The 22,607-nt window shown below is 39.5% G+C and overlaps 1 protein-coding gene across 7 annotated transcripts in view; it reads left to right on the top strand.

Moving 5' to 3' along the window:
• Window positions 1-22,607, top strand: part of DUSP16 (dual specificity phosphatase 16) — a 177,392-nt gene that overhangs the window by 93,759 nt on the left and 61,026 nt on the right. For 4 of the 7 annotated variants that reach the window (XM_067695715.1, XM_067695717.1, XM_067695720.1 and 1 more), the window contains 2 exons: window positions 5,303-5,426; window positions 10,451-10,513. The exons of 1 other annotated variant lie outside the window; for it this stretch is intronic. The gene's annotated coding sequence lies outside the window, so the exon portion shown is untranslated. The remainder of the gene's footprint in view (window positions 1-5,302; window positions 5,427-10,450; window positions 10,514-22,607) is intronic. 2 more of the 7 variants (XM_067695716.1, XM_067695721.1) reach the window with 1 other exon arrangement.

The raw sequence follows: 22,607 nt of genomic DNA, 5'->3' as shown, positions 1-22,607 counted from the left end.
CTGTGAAAGTTTTTTGTTTTTGTTTTTTAAGTAAAGTTCTGGAATTTAACTGAGTTTGGTGACTGTGTGAAACCTTGTTGTTAAAAAGGTTTTTGGGGGGTTAACATTTAACATCTTATGTAAAAACTTCGCCTAAAAGGCACCAGCCCAAAAGTTGGCTTTTAGGTAAAAATAATTTGTACTTATCAAAATTCTACATGGGGGGAAAAAGTAGAAATGAGTTTATTCTTAATTCTGCTGGTAGTATGGTGAATAACATGAAAAAAAATAGGTTCAAGTGCTGTAACTGCGCATTTGAATGTAAAATAATTGAATAGCTGTAAAGTGAAAACGGTCATGTAAAATTAAGGATTAAGGATCTCTTTGAACAAAAGCTTAATGGCAGTAACTGAAAAGGGGGCAAAAGAGAAGATCCTGTTAACCTAGTTCTTTTCCTTTTTCTTAAACATTAGAAACTCATTTGCGGCAGTGAGGCTGAGATCAAGTCTGAGATTGGTGCAGTTTAGGCTGGGGTCAGGAGAAGGGCCAGGGTTGATGTGTGAGTTTGTTCTGATGCTCTTTTCTATAAACGCCTGTATCGGGAATTTAATTCTATAGAGTTTTTGGCCTATGGGATTATATATTGATGAAGCTGACTTACATAGCTGTTCAAAATTAATGTTTTTCTATTTTTCAGCCAATCGTAATAGCCCACTAAATATAATTTGCTAGCATTACCAGTGTAATATATCCTAGAAACCCAACTTCTCCTGGAGTATCAAAAAAAACAAAAAACAAAAAACAGAGTTTTCTATCCAGTGTTATTTGGGCTGAAAATTTCACTAGATGTGTAATGTTTTTATAATGCTTTGCGTTCTCAAGCAAATGGTACTTTAAATTAAAGAAGTAAATTAATATAGGGTAAGCTGATTTGGATCAGAAGCCCAAGAACAGGGAAGAAATAAATCAGGGGAAACAGAAACCAGATTTTATGACAGTTTTCAACAGATTGAAAAAACTAGTTAAAAAGGCTTCATAGGAAAAACCACAGTTGATGTTTGATTGGCTTTTTAAAAACAATTAACTGTGTCAAAATTTAAAACCAAGACAGATATCCACCATCATAAAAGAAAATGTTTCTAACGGTGGCTTAAGCAAAAATATAATTAAGAAAGTAAATCTTGATATGATATATTCCAAAGCCAGATGTCACATTTTTTCTGATTATGTTGTGTTGTGGATAATCTGATATTTTTGTACATTTCATTTAGCCCAGATGACCAAGCGTTGGTTGGCTTTGTGAAAGGATATAGGGTTCATAAAGTTTGGCCAGATTTAAAGAAGCAGGCTCAGGCTTTAAGAAGACGCCAGTCTCATACACAAACTGAGAAGTTTGAAATGTAATCAAATAAATGACTGAAGGAAACAGGAGTGGCTCAAAAAGGAGGATCTGAGGCAGATTACCAAGGACAGGTACAAAGAAATAATAAAAGCTTGCCAGGGCTATGATCAGGGAAGAAGGAAATGGGATACATCTTGACATGAAAGGAAAAAGGCATAAAAAGAAAAAATACCCTCCAATACCTCAGCAACAGGAAGAGAGTGATGAAACTTTACCTCCATCTTGATTGGGGTTAGATACCTCATTGTAGGTATCATCAAAAAGTCACAAGATTTTTTTATTACATACAAAAATTAATCTTGGGGGAGGAGGATGGATAAAGTGCATTATAAGTAGCTATAGTTGTGTATATGAGAATGTAAAGCTTGAAATTGACAAAGATAAATTTAAAAACTAGAGGGGGACCCCCTGCAATTTCAGTTGAGTTATTGGAAAGGGAGGGCTATGTTATAAAATGTTGAAACTTAACTAAATTGATTTCTGCATTGACTACAGATATGAATGAGTCAAACAGAACGTTTATTGGTGGTGTACTCTTTACACGTCCTGAGGTGGATACCAAAAGTTAGGGGCACGAGTCCCTGCCCAGAATGAGGATTATGAGAATTTTAAAGGAGCTATATACATATGCAAGGATAAACAGTTACCAGACAGCTGGGAAGTGCCAAATTCATGGTATGAAGGAGAAAGAGACTGGAGAATTGGGAACCTAGTCCTCAGAGGGATAGTAGAGTTTGACCCTGGCCTCAAAGGATGGTTAACATGAGTATGGAGGAAAGGAAGTAGGGGAGGTGAAAGGGAGAGGCCATTCATCCATCCATCCCTTCATTCAGCGGATTTGTTTGGAACCTCTGCTGTGTGCTAGACACTGTTCTCCGAACCTGGAATAGAGTGGAAAATAAGATAAGGTTTCTGCCCTTATGGAATTTACATTCTAGTGGGAGAAGACAGAAGGGCAGTAAACAAGTAAACGCTACATGGAAAATCTGATGTCAGAGAGTGATGTCTTGTGAAGATAGTAATGAACAGAGTAGAGGAAATTTTACGGTGTTCTTTATAGCCCCACTTATTCTGTGAATAACCTATTTTGCCTGTGATATCCTGGTGAATAATGTTAATGATTTAACTTTTTATTTATTTGCAGTCCAAACCAATTTGAGTAGACGTCTACACATTAATTGACTTCATCTTTAACCAATTTTTAAAAAGAAACCTACGTAATATTTTGTAGATTGAAGCATGCACGCTTTGAGATTTTAACTCCTTGTTAACAATTTGTATGCAATTCTGCTGTTATTTGCTAAGAACCTCATGTTTTTACAGTGAGGTGAATGTCATTCTTTACAGTTTACTTAGAGTTGTATATATTGTATATATTGGACTATATACTTAGGTAAGATTCTCCATTAAGAACGATAATCACAGTAGTGCTATAAAGTGAAGCTAAACTCCAAGGACAGTTTGTTTTGATGGTACCTTGTATGAGAGCGCACAAAACAAAAGATGTACAGAAACTACAAGTAAGCTCTTCAGCTCAGTTACCAGAAAATGGGGTCAAGGGTGACACCCCCTCCAGGCCTCATCCACATGGTGCAGGAATCCGATGGTAAATTTGGGCTGTGTTGCGCTCTGTGTGGTTAATCATTCTCCTTACAGATTGATAGGGGAGTTAGTGGTCTCACCGGAAATATTATTTTAAACTTAGGATTTTTACTGTTTTTCTACAAGTAGTAGACCTGATACAAAAGTGTCAGTTCTGAAATGGGGAAGTCTGGACTCTGTAGCTGTCTGACTGCCAGGTTTTACTGTTGTTGTTGACAAGATGTCCTTTGTAGTGTCAGCTAAAAATTTCTTAGTGACTCTTTCATGTTTTTGGACACATTTATGAAGTACTTCTCAAGGATTTTTTAAGAAATGTGTTCTCTCATTCTCCATTCTTTCTGTAGTTTTAAACTTAAAAAAAATTATAGGTGGAACTGCGGTAAAGGATTTTCAAAAAGGATTTATATTAAGTGTATGTGCCTATAGAACCACATCTTGAAAATTTTTCTGTATGCACCTAACCAGTTTTCATCTACAGTACATTCTGACACGCTTGGAATAAGCTTATGGAAAATAAAACAATTTTCATAGGAAGTGGGAGATTCTTTAACATTTCCTTGATTTCCTTCTAAACTAGATACTCCATTTAGAAAAGAACTAATCGTAGTGATGAATGCTAGGGGTCTGTGATGTGTGTGATCAAAGCTAATGTGACGTGTACTCTTCAAACATATGTGGGAAGGACAGTAGAAATCAAATTCGTTTTAATGTCTGGGTGATGGGTGGGCTAAACTTCAGTTTACAGAAAAATATAAATATAAATTGTAATGGTATATGGCAAGGTAATTAATATTAAATATCTCCATTCTTCTGCTTAAAATTAATAGGGAAAGTCATGTGGAGACATATACTGCTTATTGTTTAACTGTATAAATGACCAAAAAGTATAACTCATATCTTAGGATAGTGCCTAGCAGAGTTCACTTTTGACAAATGTTTGCCGAGTAAATTGAATTCTCACAAATAGTTACTTTTTTTTTTTTTTTTTTTTTTTGCGGTACGCGGGCCTCTCACTGTTGTGGCCTCTCCCGTAGCGGAGCACAGGCTCTGGACGCGCAGGCTCAGCAGCCATGGCTCACGGGCCCAGCTGCTCCGCGGCATGTGGGATCTTCCCGGACCGGGGCACGAACCCGTGTCCCCTGCATCGGCAGGCGGACTCTCAACCACTGCGCCACCAGAGAAGCCCAATAGTTACTTTTGATGGTGGTTGCATTCTCTCTCTAGCTTAGAGCACTGATTTTTGAGCGTTGAGTTGAAGCCTGCAGGTGGTTGCCTTCCAGCCTTGGGCACCCGGCTTGTTTAAGCTTTATGCTCACTCTGGGACCTGGACCCTGACCTCACCTCCAGCCTGCCTGACCCTGGGGCTGACCTGACCTCATCTTTTCTGAAATGGCAGGTGGTGGTTTCTTACAATTTCTTCCCTTCCTGAGCAGCTGAGCTATGTCCTCTTCTGGTCACTTCTCAGAATACTCAAGTGTCCCCAGTCTGGCCTATTTTGTAGTGGGTTTCTCTTGTTCTTTCTGTTTGTTGTTTTCTTGGAGGAAAAGCACATTTCTCAGGAAAAATAGTTCTTGACTTTGTTTTATAAATTGTACATGGTATATAAAGCATGGTATTATTTCTTCTTCCTTCTCAGCTTTAGCTGATAATCTTATATTCACTTGTAAGTTAACTGGTGAGAATGATATTTTGATGCTACAAGACAACTAAAAACTAACAAAGACTCTTTTTTTTGGAGGCAATCAGGAAATTAGAACATGGAGTGTGTATTAGATGATACTTAAGAATTATAACTGAAGTTTTTATCTATATTAATGGTATTATGGTTATGTTAAAAAAATTCTCATCTGTTAAAGATACATATGGAAGTATTTCCAGGCAAAATGAAATGACGCCTATTATTTGTTTTTAAAAAGTTCAGGATAGGCACAAACACAAATGGGAAATGAAACAGTATTGACAAATTTTTGATAATTGTTGAGGGTACATCGGGGTTTGTTACTATTTTCTGTACTTTTGTGTGTATTTGGAAATATACATAATAGTTAACACACATTACCAATCATAACTGTAGAGGACGGAATTTGATACAGTAAAATTATGTGGTTGGACGTTTGACCTAATTGACCAATCAGAAACTCTCCCCTGTGCATTTTCTGTAAGTTCTGCATTTAGTAAAAAAAATAATTTTTAAATAGGGATAATTTTGTAGAAATATGGTCACAAGGCTAAAACTCTTAACTCTGAGATCTTATAATAATAAGACACCTGTAATTTATAAGTTGTTTTCACGTATTTTGTCTTTTATCCTCTGAACAGGACATGAATTACCTGTTTCACAGATGAGGAAACTAAGACCTTAGAGAGACTAATTTATCCAAATCCCAAAGCAAGTAAGAAGTGGCAGCGGACCTGGAGCCGAGACCTTCTGACTCATTCTCAGGTGCCCATCCTGTTATGTACACATACTTAAAAGCACTCTTTTTTGTGGTGTTAAAAACCAGAGGTTTTCTTACGTTTTAGTGTCAGGACACTTTTGCATTCTTAAAAATTACTGGAACCCCAAAGATCTTTTGTTTATGTGGACTATATCTGTCAATATTTAGCATATTAGAAATCTGAGAAACGTTTAAAATACTTATTCACTTAAAAGTAACGAACACATGAAAGGTTAACATAAATAACATATTTTAATGAAAAAGTTATTCCAAAACAAAAAATGTAGTGAGACTCTCTCTACTGCATTGCTACATAGAAGATAGCTGGATTTTCATAACTGCTTTTATATTGTCTGTTGTGACATGTTGCTTTGCTTGAAGTACATGAAGAAACCCCCGCTATACACAGATACAGAGTAGCAAAAGGGTGGGGTATTTTAGTGTCTTTTTCATATAATTGTGAACATTCTTCGATATATCAAAACTCAGCAAGTGGTCGATTCTTAAGGGTTAGTTGCAGCGTTGACTCTGAAACCTTATCAATGAATTTTTTGTACTCTGTAATGTAAAAATCTATTGGTCCACCTTGCACTTCGGATGGATCTTTGACCTGTGTGTGATCTTATAACATCCTACATTGGTCATTTGAAAAATAACAGTTGACTGAGTGTTGACACATTTGATTACACAATATTTAGCAAATCACATTCATTAATATGACCATGAATCTCATCCAAAAAGTCTTTAGGAAGCGGGAAGCAGTCAAGATTTTGGTATGTAGTTCAAGTTTTCCAAAATTCTGATTTTTTCTTGAAAGCTCAAATTTTATCGTCAGCAGCAGATATTGTTAGTTTCTTTCCTTGAAGCATCAGGCTCCCTTTATTTACTTCAGAGAAAATACCAGGTACCTAAGTCTAAATAATTATATATAACAGTACGTTGTCTGCCAGTCATTCTAAAAGAATGGGGTTTGTTACTTTTGCTAAAAGCAAAGATGGTATTCTCTGGAGAAAGTGTATAGTTTAGCTCACAACTCAACCGCATAAAGGCTTTTCCTCAAGACGGCCTATGTGTGAGGCATGTAGAAATGCTTTTTCTACATATTCGGTATGATGAAATGCTCACATTTCATCACACAGATTATTGAAAAGACCACGTTCTCAGGAGTGAGATTTAATAAAATTAATAACTTTTACTGTTTTATCAAAGGCATCTGTGAAACGGGCTGTTTAGAAACGATTGATAGTGAAGAGTGTGATTATCACTGGTGGAGTTTTGTACCCTTGCCGTGATTCACGCTGACGTGCCAGCAGTTTTGCCCCCCATTTGCTTTTGTACCATCAGAGGAGATACCAACATGGTCGTTTCAGGGTAAATCATGAGATTCGTAAAGTTATTTAGTACTTTGAGTAATTCAGCAGCACTCGTATCGGTTGCCAAGCATTCACATAAAAGAAGCCCTTCGATGATTAGTTGGCATGGATACTGGAATAATAAAAACAAAACTAAGTCCACCCGTGTCTGCAGATTTGTCTACTTATAAAGCAAAAGTACAGTGCTTAAGGAGAGGTATTAACTTGTAGACATTAACATTTAATTTGATGAGCTGCTGCATCGTTGGAAGGGCCACTGCTGTGATCTCTTTTACTGACCCTTCGCCCAGCAGACATTCAGCAGTGTCAGCGGGGCAAAGCTTTCTTAGTTTCTCAGCTATCCTGTGCCCCGCTCCAACCCGTGCATTCTGACCATTTACTTTTCACTTCTAATTTGAAAACAGTCTTTTGCTTCTGAAGAGCCCATCACGTCAAACTTTAAAACATTCCATTTTTTTTTCTTTAAACCCTCAGTGAATTCATTGGATGATAATGAGGTAGTGGAGATTATAGCCGATATAACCAAAGATTGCTCTTGCTAGGAACATAGAAGTACTGAGCACACACTGAAAACATGCATATTTATACCTTAAACTTGCTACCTTAGAACATTCTAAACACAAGAATATACAAGCATATGTTTCCTTAGCTGTCAGAATGATACATTATCATCGCACACTGTGTATTCTCTGGATTCACTGTTGTGAAAAAGGCAGGTAACGTCTTTGTATTACTAAAAAGAGTTTTGACATTGTGGATCCCCTGAAAAGGTCTCGGGGACCTCACACCGGGGCATCTCTGGATCACACTTTGAAAATGCTGATGTAAACTGGTGCCCTGTCCTAACATATTTTTAGAGGAGTCTAACATAGACATCTGTATCAATAAAGTAATGTTTCCATCTTAGCTGATTAATTTGTCAGCAAGAGGGAAATATGTTAGTGTGTGGGACGAGCCATGTGGTCCGGAGATCATAGTGGTGGAAGGTGGTGTAACCTCAGAGAGTGGTGGGTAAAGGGTAGACAGAGGGTGGGGTTGGTAAAAAGCGCTTTACGACTTAACAAAAAATGAGCATTTGTTCTCTCTGTATTTTTTTTTAAGCTAAAAAAGCACTGAGTCTACATATATACGTTCATACTCATTTGTATCTATGCTCAAAATCAGGGTACTCAGCCATTTTTTTCCTTGAGTGACAGCAGGGGAGACATGCTAGCACACCTGAGAGGAAAACAGATGTTCACGGCCATTGTCCGTTTCTTCCAACCAGGGAGGCTGTGAATGGAGTAGACATTAGTGATCACAGGCGGCGCTGCAGGCAGAACTGGGCTGTGGGCAGAGATGGAGGTGAATGATGGGGGGCAGAGGAAGACTGTGGGGTGAACACAGGGAGAACGGGGTCCAGGGACATACAGAGGTGGATGCAGCTGGAGTCATGGAGATGAACATATATTTGAAAGATTTCCATCAAAATACAGTTAAAATAACTATTGAAATAACTGTACTGGGTAGTCTGACTTCGAATGTCTTACCAGTATTCAAATTCTATTATTATACCCTGTGCAGGAGAAAACAGCAGTGCCATGAATTTGGTGTACTGCTGGTAAGTCTCTAGCTGCGGTTACAGGCATCAGTATGTGAAAATGTTGACTGGGCCAGGTTTGGGGCTGCAAATTCAAGAATGAAATTTTAATATTTAATTTTTTACTAACAGGCAATTATGATTAAAGGAGACAGAAGAATTTAGTTCAGATAGGTATCATTCATCAGTTTGTTTTTGATGTGGTACTCGTTTCCAGAAAGGATTTGAGATAGCAGAAGGAAGGATCAAAGTCAGTAATCAAGAGCAAACATGATTCTGAGTCATGTTTTTTTCCCTTATGTTTTATCTACTGGTGACGTTTATTTTAATAGGGTCATATAGTTGAGGTACTGTGGCTATAAAGTAATTAAACTGGTCTCTGTTAACTATGCAGGAGACATATAATCTTGTCACTTTTTAGTTGCATATGTATAAGTACAGTATACATTTGTAATGGGAGTGCTTGGGCAAGAGAATCATGGGGCACACAAAGTATCTTTTTAAATTCAGTACTGCTTTCAGCTGTAGTTAACAGAAAGCCATGGGCAGAAGCTTAAACCATAAGCTATTTATTATTATGCAGTTCACAGAAGTTCAGAGGTAAGTGGTCTCAGGAGGTCCAGCTGCTCAGCAGTGTCCTCAGGGCCCCAGGTTCTCTGCCGTCTTTTGCATGTTCCCTTACTGCCACCAGGTCACAAAATGGCTGCCTCAGCTCTAGGCATCACATCCCCTTTCAAGGCAAGAAGGAGGAAGTAGAGCAAGCAGTCCCTATTCCTCTGCTTGCCTGACAGAGAACAAAATCTTTCCCAGAAGCTTCCATCCAGTTTTTGCTGAAGTCTCTTTTGCTTGAACTGTTTCACACAAGACTGCCTCCCCTCACAGGAGATACTGGGCAAATGAGTGTAGGTACAAGGGGAATGGGTACCAGGTTTGGTGTAACGCACATCGTGTATCATTTCTTAGGCTTAGACACATTGCTTGCTGCCCAGGAAAAACTGGGACTCAGCCATTAGAGGGGAGGAAATGTCTCTTGGGTGGCTGGCTGTGTGTCTGTCACAAATATGCAGAAAGGAAAGCACAGAGTATTCAGTAGCTCAATACATCAACTTTCCTTTAGTTCGGAGACTATTTTATGTGTTTCCTTCTTTCTTACACGTTCCCTTTTCTTTCTTATTTTAGTGGAAGGTTACACAGACCTGAATCCCAGTTAGTCGTAGAGCTAATTTAGAGACAATTAGGTCTCAACTTCCTCAACTGTGAGATAAGAATATTGTATTAGATAATCTCTGAGGTAGCTTCCGGTTTAAACATTCTTATCTCTTCTTTTGTTCCTGTCTTTTGAGATCATTTCACATTTCTATCTTTTTAATCAAAAAAAGTGGACAGGGGAATTCCCTGGAGGTCCAGTGGTTAGGACTCTGGACTTCCACTGCTGGGGGCCCAGGATTGATCCCTGGTTGGGGAACTAAGATCCCACAAGCCACACGGTGTGGCCAAAAGAAAAAAGAAAAAAAAGTGGACAGGATTAGAGAGAGGATATAGAAGGGTTTGGTGTTTTATAGTCATCTTGATAGCTGGGCAGTGTCTCTAATAAAGATCTTGATGGTATAGAAGGTTGAAGCTTAAAATTAGGTTTTGGCTTTTTGGCAGTTACGTAATATGATATTATTTATGCCCCAGATTTCCATTGAAAGTGGAAAGCTAATAGCATTTTTATTTTAATAGGGGAACATATACATATACATGTACAGTCTGTAATCAAAATAGCCTCAGTACTGTGTTCTAAGAAAATGCCATCTGACCCAGCAGAGGAAGCATTTGAAGCACTGTAGGTTAAAACCTGGTAGAAAAGAAAAAAAAAAAAAACAAAACCTGGTAGAACACCGCCTTTTGTTTATGGAGCATTTGTTCTTACTTGTTAATAGTGTTTGCACTGCATATTTGCCTTAGATAAAATTAGAGGACAGCTAAAGGAGAGTGATACCCTTCATGCGTTGTAACAACTGAACTTGACTCGAATGAGGCAGAACCTTTGATGTTTCAAATGACTTGAAATGGGATTCTACTTGTGTTTCAGAGAGAGCGGTGATCTGGCTCCTCCCACAGAATCCTGTCAAGATTATATGAATCCGGATATACAGTGAGTTGAAAATCATATTCCCAATTCTAACAAATTACCAAGCAATTACACTGCTTATAAAGGAGGCTGTTGAAATGTTAACCTAAAAAGGATTAGTCTTCTATCCAACAAAAATCTTATAGAAGGATCCCAATGCAGTTTATTGTGTTTTATCAGTATTGGGAGATCCTGGAGATAAACATTATTAACTCTGGCATTCAAAGGGGCCAAAAGACATCTGCAGTTTGGAGTGTAATTTTAACAATAAAATGGGGGTGTGTATATATATTTAATAGCTGTTTTAAACAGCTTAGGGGCAGCGTCTAATTTCATTACTGTAGAATATCCAAATAACAGAAACTTTTCCTTCTACTGAAACCCTTTTAACTATATAATTAAAACAGTTGTTTTCATTTTTCATTATGTGAGTGACTAAGAGCCTTGTTAATGTAAATATTCAGGAAGCTTGATTTTATAGCTTCTTGGTTTTATAACCAACAATAAAAATCATGTACAGTGGAAAACCCCTGCTTCTCTTGAATACAGTCCTAGCTGAAGGACAAACTCAAGCAATTTTTTCTGGCAAACGAATGACCTGTTTGGCAGGACCTTAGATGCTGCCAGTGGCTGTCTCATTATAGAATGTAATTAACATGATGTTAAGGTGACACAGTATATGGTGGGGGGTTGGATTTCCAGGTACCAAGTGTTAGGCAGTTTCGTATCCACTTGCCAGGAAAAAGTAGTTTTATACAAGTTCTTAATAAAAGTTACTGTGAAATCAGTAGAGATTTTTATTGTACAAATGACCTTAGTTCATTTATTACAATGAGCACTTGGGCTTCTGAGTCTGGTAGGCTTTTCTTCTGGACCAAAGATCCATTCTTTTGGCTAGTGGTCATCGGCATGTCACTGTCATCAGCATGAACAGGTATTAGTGAGTGACGTCTAAGAGTGAGGTATTAGAAGGGATGCAAAGAAGTGTAGCCTGTGACCTTGGTCAGCCAGGAGTTTATGCTTGTTGCTAGCACCTCTTGATTGACTATCTGCTCTTCATGGTTTAAGCAAATCACTAGGAAACATGTTATTCTTTGCCCTAGGGGCTCTTCATCCAGGGGTCCAGCACATCAGTCTCCACTCTTCTAGGCTGAGGGGTGAAGTCACAGTCAGAAGTGGAGGTCAGTCCACCTGAAGTCCTCTCCTGGCCATTCCCCCCTCTCACCTGTGACTGCAGAGCAGCCCTGCTTGCCGCATGTAGGAGCCGAGTGCTTGTTGGCTGCTACCGTAGGCTAGTTTAGGGGAAGGAAGACAGTGTCCTGGAGCAGTTCTCGCCCCTTTAGGTATGAAAGATTGGGAGGGACGCAGCAAAAAAGAGGGAAGAGATCTATTACCATTTTCTTTCTTTTCTTTTTTAAAAAAATTGTGGTTAAAAACAATGTAAAATTTCTCATTGTAACCATTTTCAAGCTACAGTTCAGTACTCTTAAGAATGTCCACAGTGTTGTGAAACAGACCTTTAGAACTTCTTACATCTTGCAGATCTGAAACTCTATACCCGCCAAACAACAGATCCCCTTTTCTCCCTCCCCCAGCTCTGGTAACCACGGTTCTATGTTCTGTTTCTATGAATTTGACTATTTTAAATACCTCGTATAAGTGGAATCGTACGGCGTTTATCTTTTTGTGACTTAGTTCACTTAGTATAATGTCCTCAAGGTTCATCCATGTTGTAACATGTAGCAGGATTTCCTTCCTTTTTAAAGCTGAATACTATTGTATTATTATTGTGTGTTTAATCACATTTTGTTCATCTGTTGATATTGGGGTGGCTATTGTGAATAATGGATGTACAAATATCTCCTGGAGACCCTGCTTGTAATTCTATTGGCTAAATACCCAGAAGTGGAATACCTGGGTCATATGGTAATTCTATTTTTAATTTTTTGAGGAACTGCCATACTGTTTTATACAGCAGTTGTACCAATTCACAATCCCACCAATGGTGGACGAAGGTTCTAATTTCTCCACATCCTTGCCAACACTTGTGATTTTCGTTTTTTTTTTTTTTTTTAAATAATGGCCATTCTGGAGGTGTGAGGTGATACCTCGTTGTGGTTTTGATTTGCATTTCTCTGGTGATTAGTAATGATGGGCATCTTTTCATCTCCTTGTTGGCCATTTGTGTATCATCTCTGGGGAAGTATCTAAGTCCTTTGCCCATCTTTTGATCGGTTATTTAATTTTTTGTTGTTGACTTGTAAGATGCCATTTTCTCGTTAAAATATGAATTAGCAGAGTAGAACTGCTCACAGATCAGGTGGGCTATAGTGCGGGACACAGAAATGCAGTGAGCGGAGCAGAGGAACTGCAGTAACTGCGGAGGAACTCCCCCATCTTCAGCCACTATCAGTGCAGCTTGTTTAATTGAGGGCTTTACTCCCAAAGAGGATTTGAGGCCTCATTCATCCTCCTCTTCCTATCCCTCCTCCTCCTTATTACCTATAAAACCAGGGGGGTGGACAAGGTGATAACTGAGGTGTCTTCCAGATCTAAAATACCGAGTTTTGAGAGTATTGCTTTTTACCAACTAACCCCTAACATCTAAAGTTCCCTTGGAACCTCGGTAATATGTGACTCCTAGACTAAGGAGTCTTTGTTGATGGCTAGTAAGAAGCACTCCACCGAGGTCCTATTGGATCTTTGGTTTGCTAACTTTTTACTTTATGTTATTTTACTAATTTTTAAATGCATTTATTTATTTTTGGCTGCATTGGGTCTTCGTTGCTGTGCGTGGGCTTTCTCTAGCTGCCGTGAGCGGGAGCTACACTTCGTTGCGGTACACGGGCTTCTCGTCGCGTGGCCTCTCTTGATGCAGAGCATGGGCTCTAGGAGCATGGGCTTCAGTAGTTGTGGCACGCAGGCTCAGTATTTGTGGCTTGCAGCTCTAGAGCGCAGGCTCAGTAGTTGTGGCGCACGGGATTCCTGCTCTGCGGCATGTGGGATCTTCCCGGACCAGGGATGGAACTCTTGTCCCCTGCGTTGGCAGGCGGATTCTTAACCACCGCGCCACCAGGGAAGCCCCTGGTTTGCCAGCTTTTAACTCCTTTGGCTCTTTATAGTATGGTGTCACCTCCAGATCCTGGGCCTACAGGTCAGTTCTTTAACTGCCACCTCACAGGAGTCCTCACACGTGGTAGAGTGCTCGGGCTTGGACTTCGCCCTGGAGAAATACAGCAGTTGTTATTTTTTAAACCGATTCACAGTCATGGGGAAATAGAAGCCAAAGTTCATTGGAGAGTGTATTTGTTGTTTTGAACACACAGAACAAACAGAACTAAATTCAGTGAATTCTCATTTCTGTAAAACTAGCTATGTTTTTGTGTTAAATGCTAGGTTTAAAGAAATCGTACCCAACTGATTTGTTTATTCCCTGTCCATGGCTTTCATAGTGATATTTCGGTAATAATTTTTAAAAAGTAATGTGATTGTGGTGCTTGATGTTGAAGGTTACCGTGGACTCTGATAGGACATGCTTAGAATTACTTTTAGCTTTCAAGCACTTGGTAGTTTTAATTTTTTGCATCTCACAGATACCGTCTGACAGACAACCAGTCTTTAGGGAGCTCATCTTAGTTATATGGAGTTACGTTATCGCCATACGGCGCTGTGACTTAAAACGCTCTGATGCTAACGGTATTCTATGAGGTAATAAGGTAAAGAAGCAGAATCCAGTAAACCCCATAGGAATAGGGGAGGAATATGCACGATGACTCAGAAAGAGCGAGTTTCTGGTCGTGCTCGCAATAGAACCCAGGCTATCTAGTCCAGCAGTGTCTTTGTCCTTGGCCATCCGAGGCATCTCTGTTGCCTTCTGGCCTGTTGTCAGGTCTTGATGGAATATCGCCAGTCCCTTCTTTTGCCAAAATGCTAAATATAGCCAGTGTGTGAGCAGGGGAGGGGTAGTGCAGGGGCCGAGGCAACTTCAGAGAGCTACATCGTGAAAAGCTGCCCAAATGTTCAGAGCCACCTGATGTCATCCTTCATCTAGATTATACAGTGCACTCAAGGGCTGAAAACGCATTTGGCAACGTGATGATTTCATAGCAAAAGATTATCTAGGCCCTGTGGGGCTCCTCGTCACCATCCCTCTAGTCATAGGTTAGTCGTTTAATTATGAAAAAACATAACCCCCGGAACACAGGTAAAGTGAGAAGGCAAGACTAACTTATGGTTGGTAATTAGTAGCCCAGAATTCATCAATGTCAAAAGGGTGTAAGGTTTCCCCTCCAAATGGTAGCATTTCATAAATTATATAATATATAAAACTATCACGCTTCCATTTTTCATCCATTTACTTATGTTGCATGGGAAATGTAACTTCTATACCTTTTGGTTTCTGGTTTCTAAAAGTATGTGATGTTACTATTATTACAACATCAATATCATTTGTAATGGGAGTTCTTTTTCCTTTTGGGTGATTCAGAATCCAAATATTAAACATCACAGGGGTGCATAAGGCTCTCAGACTGTGATTTGGTCATCATGCCTCTCATCTGCTTTGTATTTGGGGGGAAATACTTGCTAGGAAATGTGACCGAAGGGATCTTACAGTTTTGGCTAGGTGGTAGGATTTTAGAATATCATTAGACTTCATTTATGCATGTACCTTCTAACCTATTATTAGAGTAACAAGATTTGATCATTAAGTAAGCTTTTCTAATTAAATTGGGAATGTACATATAAAAATGTTTTGATAGTATTAAAAAATCAGTTAATATTTACCACATTAACTGTAAAAGGTAGGAAAATCATATGACTGTCTCAGTAATTCAGGCAAACTATTTGTTAAAATCTGGTATCTGTCCATGATAAAAAGCTCTCAGCAAACAAAAATAGGAACTTCCTAAATGTGAACCAAGTTCTGGTGAGGATGCAGAGCAAATGGAACTTTCATATGTTGCTGGTGGGAGTGCAAAATGGTATGGCTATTGCAGAAGACAGTTCAACAGTCTCTTATGAAGATAAACGTACACTTACCATATGACTCGTCAGTCCTGCTCCTGGGTATTTACTTAAGAAAAATGAGAAATTATGTTCACACAAAAACCTGTCCTCAAATATTTATTCAGTTTTATGAATAATCACCCAAAACTAGAAAGAACCCAAATATCCTACAACCGGTGAATGAGTATACAAATGGTGGTACATTCCTACAAACTATTGATAAATGCAGCAACGGGTATGAATCTTAAAGGCAGTATGTTGAGTAAAAGAAGGCACTGTCAAAAAGCGATGCACTCTATGATTCAATTTAAGTCATATTCTAGAAGGGCAAAGCTATAGGTATGGAGAACAGGTCAGTCAGTGTTCAGGGTGGGGAGAAGGTGCTGATTACAAAGGAGTGGCATGAAGAAATTTTCTGGAGCGATGGAAGTGTTCTGTCTTGGTTGTGGTGATGGTTACATTATACATCTGGTCAAAACTCATAGAACTATACACCAAAAAACATGAATTTTACTTTTTATAAATTAAAAGTAATATTTTTTAAAAAGTAAGTTTAGATACCAGGTCAGTATGTGAAATCTGTATTTCCTTATAGCAGTAGTAATCAGAAAATGAAGTTTTAAGAAAGATGATATGTATAATAGCATCAAAAAATATCAAATACCTAGGACTAAATCTAATAAACAATGTCTAAAATCGTTATACAAGCTGATTCTGAAATTTATATGGAAACACAAATGGCCAATTAGTCAAGGTAATAATGTTGGAGAAAAACAAATTGTGGAATTTACACTATTGTATATGCAGTGTAGAATAAACAAATAGATCAGTGGAATAGAACAGAAACAGACCCACAATTAATATATAAAAGTATGTGTATTTATAAGTAATACATATATTTTATACACACACACATATACACACAATTTATGATTAAGATGGCATCATACAGCAATGTGGAAAGAAAAGTGTTCAATAAATAATCCTGGATCAATTGCTTATCCATATTGAAAAAACCTAATTTTTCCCCCTACCTCGCATCATACACACAAAAGAATTCCAGGTCAATTGTAGATCTAAATACAGGAAGTTAAAAAAAGCTTCTAGAGGTGCTCAACACAGTAGTTATCAAATAATGCTCAATAAAACTAGAGTGAATTATCCCTGCACACTGACCAGAATAGCTAAAATTTAAAAAACAAATACAGCAACAAAAAACTTGACAATATCAAGTGTCAGCAAGGATGCAGAGCACCCAGAACTCTCAAACACTGATGGTGAGATTGTAAATTAGCACAATCGCTTTGGAAAAGTGGTAGTATTAGAGTTCTACACACTCATTGTGCCTCTGACCCAGCAAATCCAGTCCTAGTTGTATACCCGACAGAAACATGTGTGCTTATGTTCACCAAAAGACGTGTACAAGAATGTTCGTAGTATAATTCATAATAGCTCTGAACTGGAAACAACCCAAAAGGTCCATCAATAGAAGAATGGAGAAATATAATACATCGTTGTATATTCAGTAAAATACCATAGACCAGCAAACAGGAAAAACTACTGCTATTGACAACAACATGGGCTCGAATATAATGTTGAGTAAAACAGTTCAGGCACAAAAGAGTTCAAAAACAAGGAAACTAGGACTTCCCTGGTGACGCAGTGGTTAGGAATCTGCCTGCCAATGCAGGGGACACGGATTCGAGCCCTGGTCTGGGAAGGTCCTACATGCCACAGAGCAACTAAGCCGGTGCGCCACAACTACTGAGCCTGCACTCTAGAGCCTGCGAGCCACAACTACTGAAGCTCGCGTGCCTGGAGCCCATGCTCTGCAACAAGAGAAGCCACCGCAATAAGAGGCCTGCACACTGCAATGAAGAGTGGCCCCCACTCGCCGCAACTGGAGAGAGCCCGTGCTCAGCCACGAAGACCCAATGCAGCCAAAAAATTAATTAATTAATTAATTATTTAAAAATACAAGCAAAACTAATATATGGGTAAGGAGTCAGGATAGTGGTTACATTTAGGGAGGGAGATTAGTTGATGGGATGGTATATGAGGCCAACTTCTGGAATCTTCTAGTACTTGATCAGGATGGTAGTTATATGAGTAGGTTAACTTAGTAAAAGTTCTTTGTACATTCATGATTTGTGTGCTTTTTGGAATATATGTTATATTTGAATTTAAAAAGTTTGTTAAAAGAAATATTTTGACTTAACCATAGGAGTGAACGGCATCCAAGATTATATTTGTTTTCATTAGTAAAGTTCATATTATCAGTGTTGTAAGAGGGAAAATTATTTGTATCTACAGATACAAATAACTAGCTCCATAAATAAATATGGAGAACAGGTTTAAATTCTTTCCTGACTAAATCAAGACATTCCTAGGCTTCTTGAGTTTTTATTTTATTGCTTTTGTGGCTAGGGATAAACCCATTCTTCCTGTATCCCTGTTTTGTGGGTTTTTTTTTTTTCTTCATGAAAGAATATATTGTTGGAAACCATTCTATATCACTACATATAGATAGACATCTTTCTTTTTAGAGTCATGTGGAATATAATATATTTAGACCATTTATCATTCATTGACATTGAAATTGTTTCTGACTTTATAATTACACAATGTTTCAGTGAACAGTATTTCACATAAAATGTATTTGAGCAAGTATATTTATATAGGATAATTTATTGAAAGTAGAAGTTTTGGATCTTACAGTATGTATAAATTATTTTAAACTTTTTGTTTGGAAATAATTTTACACTTAGAGAAAAAAGATCAGCATCTACTATTAATAGTTTTCTCTCTTTGCTTTATCACTTGCCCTCTCTCTTCACATATGTACATGATTTATTTTCCCATTTGAGAATAACTTGCACACACCATGGTCCTCTGTCCCCAAGCACGTCAGTGGGTCTCCAAAGAACAAGGACATTCTGCTACCCGCAGTAGGGCTGTTAAACCCAGTAAACCTAGCCTGGATTTAATACCTCTGTTCAGTCCACCATTTTTATTCCCATCTTGTCAGTCAATCCAACAACAGTCTTCATAGCATTGTTTCCCTCTAGTACAGGATCCAGTTGAGGATCAGATATTGCATTTACTTGTCACATATCTTTCTAGTTTCCTTTTCTTTGGTGTAGTTCCTTGGCCTTTCTTTGTCTTTTTTTAAAAAATTACTGAAATATAATTCACTTACCATAAAATTTATACTTCAAAAAAAATCGAGATAAAACTCACAAGTATAAAATCTATCCTTTTAAAGTATACAAATCAGTGCTTTTAGTGTATCTACAGAACTGTGCAACGATCACCGCTATTGAACCATCACCCCAAACAATCCTTTTACACATTAGCAGTCACTCCCCATCTCCCTCCTCCCCCCTTTTGTGTCTGGTTTCTTTCACTTAGCTTAATGTTTTCAGAGTTTATCCGTGTTGTCGCTGGTATCAAATCCGTTCCCTTTAATGGCTGAGTAATATTCTGTTGTCTGGATATAGACACATTTTGCATATCCATTCATCAGTTGAGGCACTTCGGGGCCATTATAAATAATGCTGCTATGAACATTCTTGTACAGGTTTTTGTGTACATGTTTTTAGTACTCTCATATCTAAATTCTGATCTAGGCTTCATATCTCACTATAGTGCTCTACAGAACTTCCTTGGACATTGTTTCCTCTAGGGTTTGTAATGGATCACGAGTACAGTTTCTACGTGCAAAACCCACAGACGTGGCGGGCTGACTGTATTCACTGTGCTACGTCATCTTATTTAAGGGACTTGAGCATCCTAGGCTTTTGGTGTCCATGCGGGCTCCTGTAATCTATCCTTGTGGTTACTGAGGGATGACTGTAGTCAGAGAAACAATTGTCAGGGAGACGTGGACCAGGCAGTTTTGTCGTTCTCAAGTGGTGTGTAGACTAAAAAGCCTGAGGACCGTGGGTCTAGACAGCTGACTTCTACTGTCTACAGCTATTTAGATGGCCTGGCTCCTGAGAACTTATGCCTTTTGCCTGCCTTACTGGGCCTTCCAATAAAATGGACTAATTTTAACGAGTTCCTCCTTTGTATTCTTCCTGATTACCTTTTGCAAGAGGTGCTGCTGGGCAGAAGTTAAGTCAGTGTAATCTTGTCAGATAACTGTCAGAGTTGTAAAGCGGGTACCTGCCTTTCTTTCTTCTCTTTTTTGTGTTTGTATTTGTGTTGGGGGAGGGTACTGTGCGTACCTGGGGTCTGAAGGAAGATGAACCTCCTTCCCCCTCCCCGCCTTCCCCTCTGCTAGGTCAGTGCCACAGTGACAGCCAGCAGCCTGTCTGCCTCCTGAAGACGGGTCTGTGTTAGGTGTTGCCTGGCAGGAAACAGCCACCCTTCAAGGACCAGATGCACAGAGGTTGCCTCCAGAATTGGTAGGTTTTGCTGGCTGGTGACGTCCCCGCTTCCTCTGGACTTCCCTTGGCCAGAGGTTGTTTGTGAATACAGGTTGTGTGGCATCCTCGGAGCTGGGGTAGGAGAACATCCAGAGGGACACATGTGCTGGTGAGATTCATCGCTGCCCCCTCGCCGACCTCCAGACGCCACCCCTGGAAGTCCTCCCTTCTCTTACTCTTGGAGACCTCCCGTCCTGCTGAGCCTGGCAGATGGCCTGGGTACAGATTTTATTTCTATGGTATTGTCTTAAATTGTGTCTTCCCGAGGTACTTGAGCAAAGAGGCTTGCACAGACAGGATGTTCAAAAGCGGTTGTTCAGTGAATGAGCCACGGGGAGACCCACTGTTCGAAGGAGACAGCCTGTGAACGCTTCCCAGTCTAGTTTCTTCTACTGTATGTTAATAAGGTGTATTATGAATAAAAACTCCTGACTTTGGTTGAATGCCACGTTTTTTTTTAAGAAATTGCTGGCAGAACCTTGAGAAGGGTGGGGATATCCTTTGTTTAATATAATATAGATTTGTTTGGCTGGAGGCGCAAATCTTGGTTTCTGTCATCAGCTTATTAAATGAAGTTTTACAGGATTGGACTAGAGAGAGGAATTACAAAAGATTGTCTGCCCTTGTCGTGGTGATTTGCCATTAGTAATGGGAAATTCCTGGGCGCAGATATTTAACTTGCATTTGTTTGTACAAAGGTGAAAACTGAGCTCTACCTTGTCTCCTCCCAGCCTTTAAAAGCCTTTTTTTAAAGACATCTACCTCTAAAAAACAGTGAAAACAGATTGGAAACTGGGTTGCTTCAACCATAAGCTGTTTGATTAAGCCACAGTGGGGTTCTGTGCCCCAGCATATCCTTGTGGCCTTCTGTTGGGTGTCATAAGTGAATTGTGCTCCTTTATTATTATTGGAATTAGAGAAACTGCGACACTGAGAACTTGCTCCATTACCTGATAATATATCCAGAACCCCAGGCTTCCAGCAGATGTTATAACACACATATCTCAAGAAATAGGGCAGACGAGTTACGGCACCGTGTGCATCACCAGATGTCTCCTTTGCTCCCGTTTAAACTCTGCCTTGCAAGTGGCCTGTCTTTTGTGACCCTTGGGAGGAGGTAAAGAATCCACCTGTACCTGTTTGGGTAAAAAATACTGATGCCTGGGGCCCACTCCCCAGGGATTCTGATTTGTCGGTCTGAGGTACTTCAGGATATTTAAGAGCTCCCCGGGTGACTTCATATGCAGGCAAGGTTCAGAACTACTGTATTAGCCAAAATACTTCCCCATTCATCCTGTGTTATTAGCTTTTTAGTCAATGTTCCAGTTTACAAAGTACCGCTCTTCCACATACTCACTGTGTTCTCACAGCGACTCAGTGAAGCAGACCCGCTTCTGCTCCCAGGGTTCCGCAGTCTTCGTGAGTGTTCTGTGAAGGCTTGTCGCCTCACCGCTTGGTCCTCTGCTTTGTTCGTGGCTATTTGTAACCGCGTGGCGGGCTGGCCTTTTGATGAGGCCCCTCCTCTTCACAGCCACACGCATCAGGCGTTTAAAAGGGTGTGTTATTTTTCATCTTTTGAAATCTGTTGCTTTCTGTGCCTTTCAGGAGCCTATTAAAATTTGCAAAATGTTTGGTTAAGCTCTGTAGGGTTATGGAAAGCCCTGTTCATAGAAACTCTAGTCTCTGTTCCACCACTGACGAATTGTGTGACTTTGGGCAAATACTTCGCATTTTGTAAATGGATATTATTAACCTACCAGAAGGCAGGCACTAGACTAAATGGACGTCCTGCTTCAGCTGTGAGAGTCGGATGGTCTCTGGCTGACTGCCCATTCCTCCATTACTGGCAGTTCCTGTTGCCATTATGTTCAGTTCAAACACAGCTTTCACACCTTTCTGTCCTCCAGGTGAGAGAGACTGAAGATCAGTAGGTCTTGACAACTCATTGAATGTGAACATTGAGAGACCCCGTCGTGTCTTTTTTTTTAAAAAAATAAATTTATTTATTTATTTATTTTTGGCTGCGTTGGGTCCTCGTTGCTGCGCGCGGGCTTTCTCGTTGCAGCAAGCGGGGGCTACTCTGCTGCGGTGCACGGGCTTCTCATTGCGGTGGCTTCTCTTGTTGCGGAGCACGGGCTCTAGGTGCGCGGGCTTCAGTAGTTGTGGCAGTTGGGCTTCAGTTGTTGTGGCTCGCGGGCTTAGTTGCTCCGCGGCATGTGGGATCTTCCCAGCCCAGGGCTCAAACTCGTGTCCCCTGCATTGGCAGTCGGATTCTTAACCACTGTACCACCAGGGAAGTCCCCCAAATGTGTCTTGAGGGCATTGTTTTTCAAACTTAAAGATGTACTTAAAAATGACCCTAAGAAACTTCTGGAGCATTTGTCAAAAATACAAATTCACAGTCTCCACTCCATACCCTAAGAATGGATCTTCAGGGGTGGGGCCTGGGTGATTATTTTTTTATCAAGTTCCTAAGTAATTCTTGTGATTAAACAGAAGTGGGAAGTTGCTCTCTAGGGAATTGAATATAGTAGGCACTCAGTAAATGAACACATGTCTATTCTACTAACCCATTTCATTTTTCTTCCTATAGTTTTACAGATTAAAGTCCACAATCCTAGAATTCAGAAAAACAAACACTATTTGCAGGAGAAAAAACTAAACATTGGCTGCACTGTACT

The sequence above is a fragment of the Pseudorca crassidens genome, chromosome 11, assembly GCF_039906515.1.
Source record: "Pseudorca crassidens isolate mPseCra1 chromosome 11, mPseCra1.hap1, whole genome shotgun sequence".
Classification (NCBI taxonomy): Eukaryota; Metazoa; Chordata; class Mammalia; order Artiodactyla; family Delphinidae; genus Pseudorca; species Pseudorca crassidens.
Note: the sequence above shows the minus strand (reverse complement) of the source record. Positions and strands in the feature narration are given on the sequence as shown.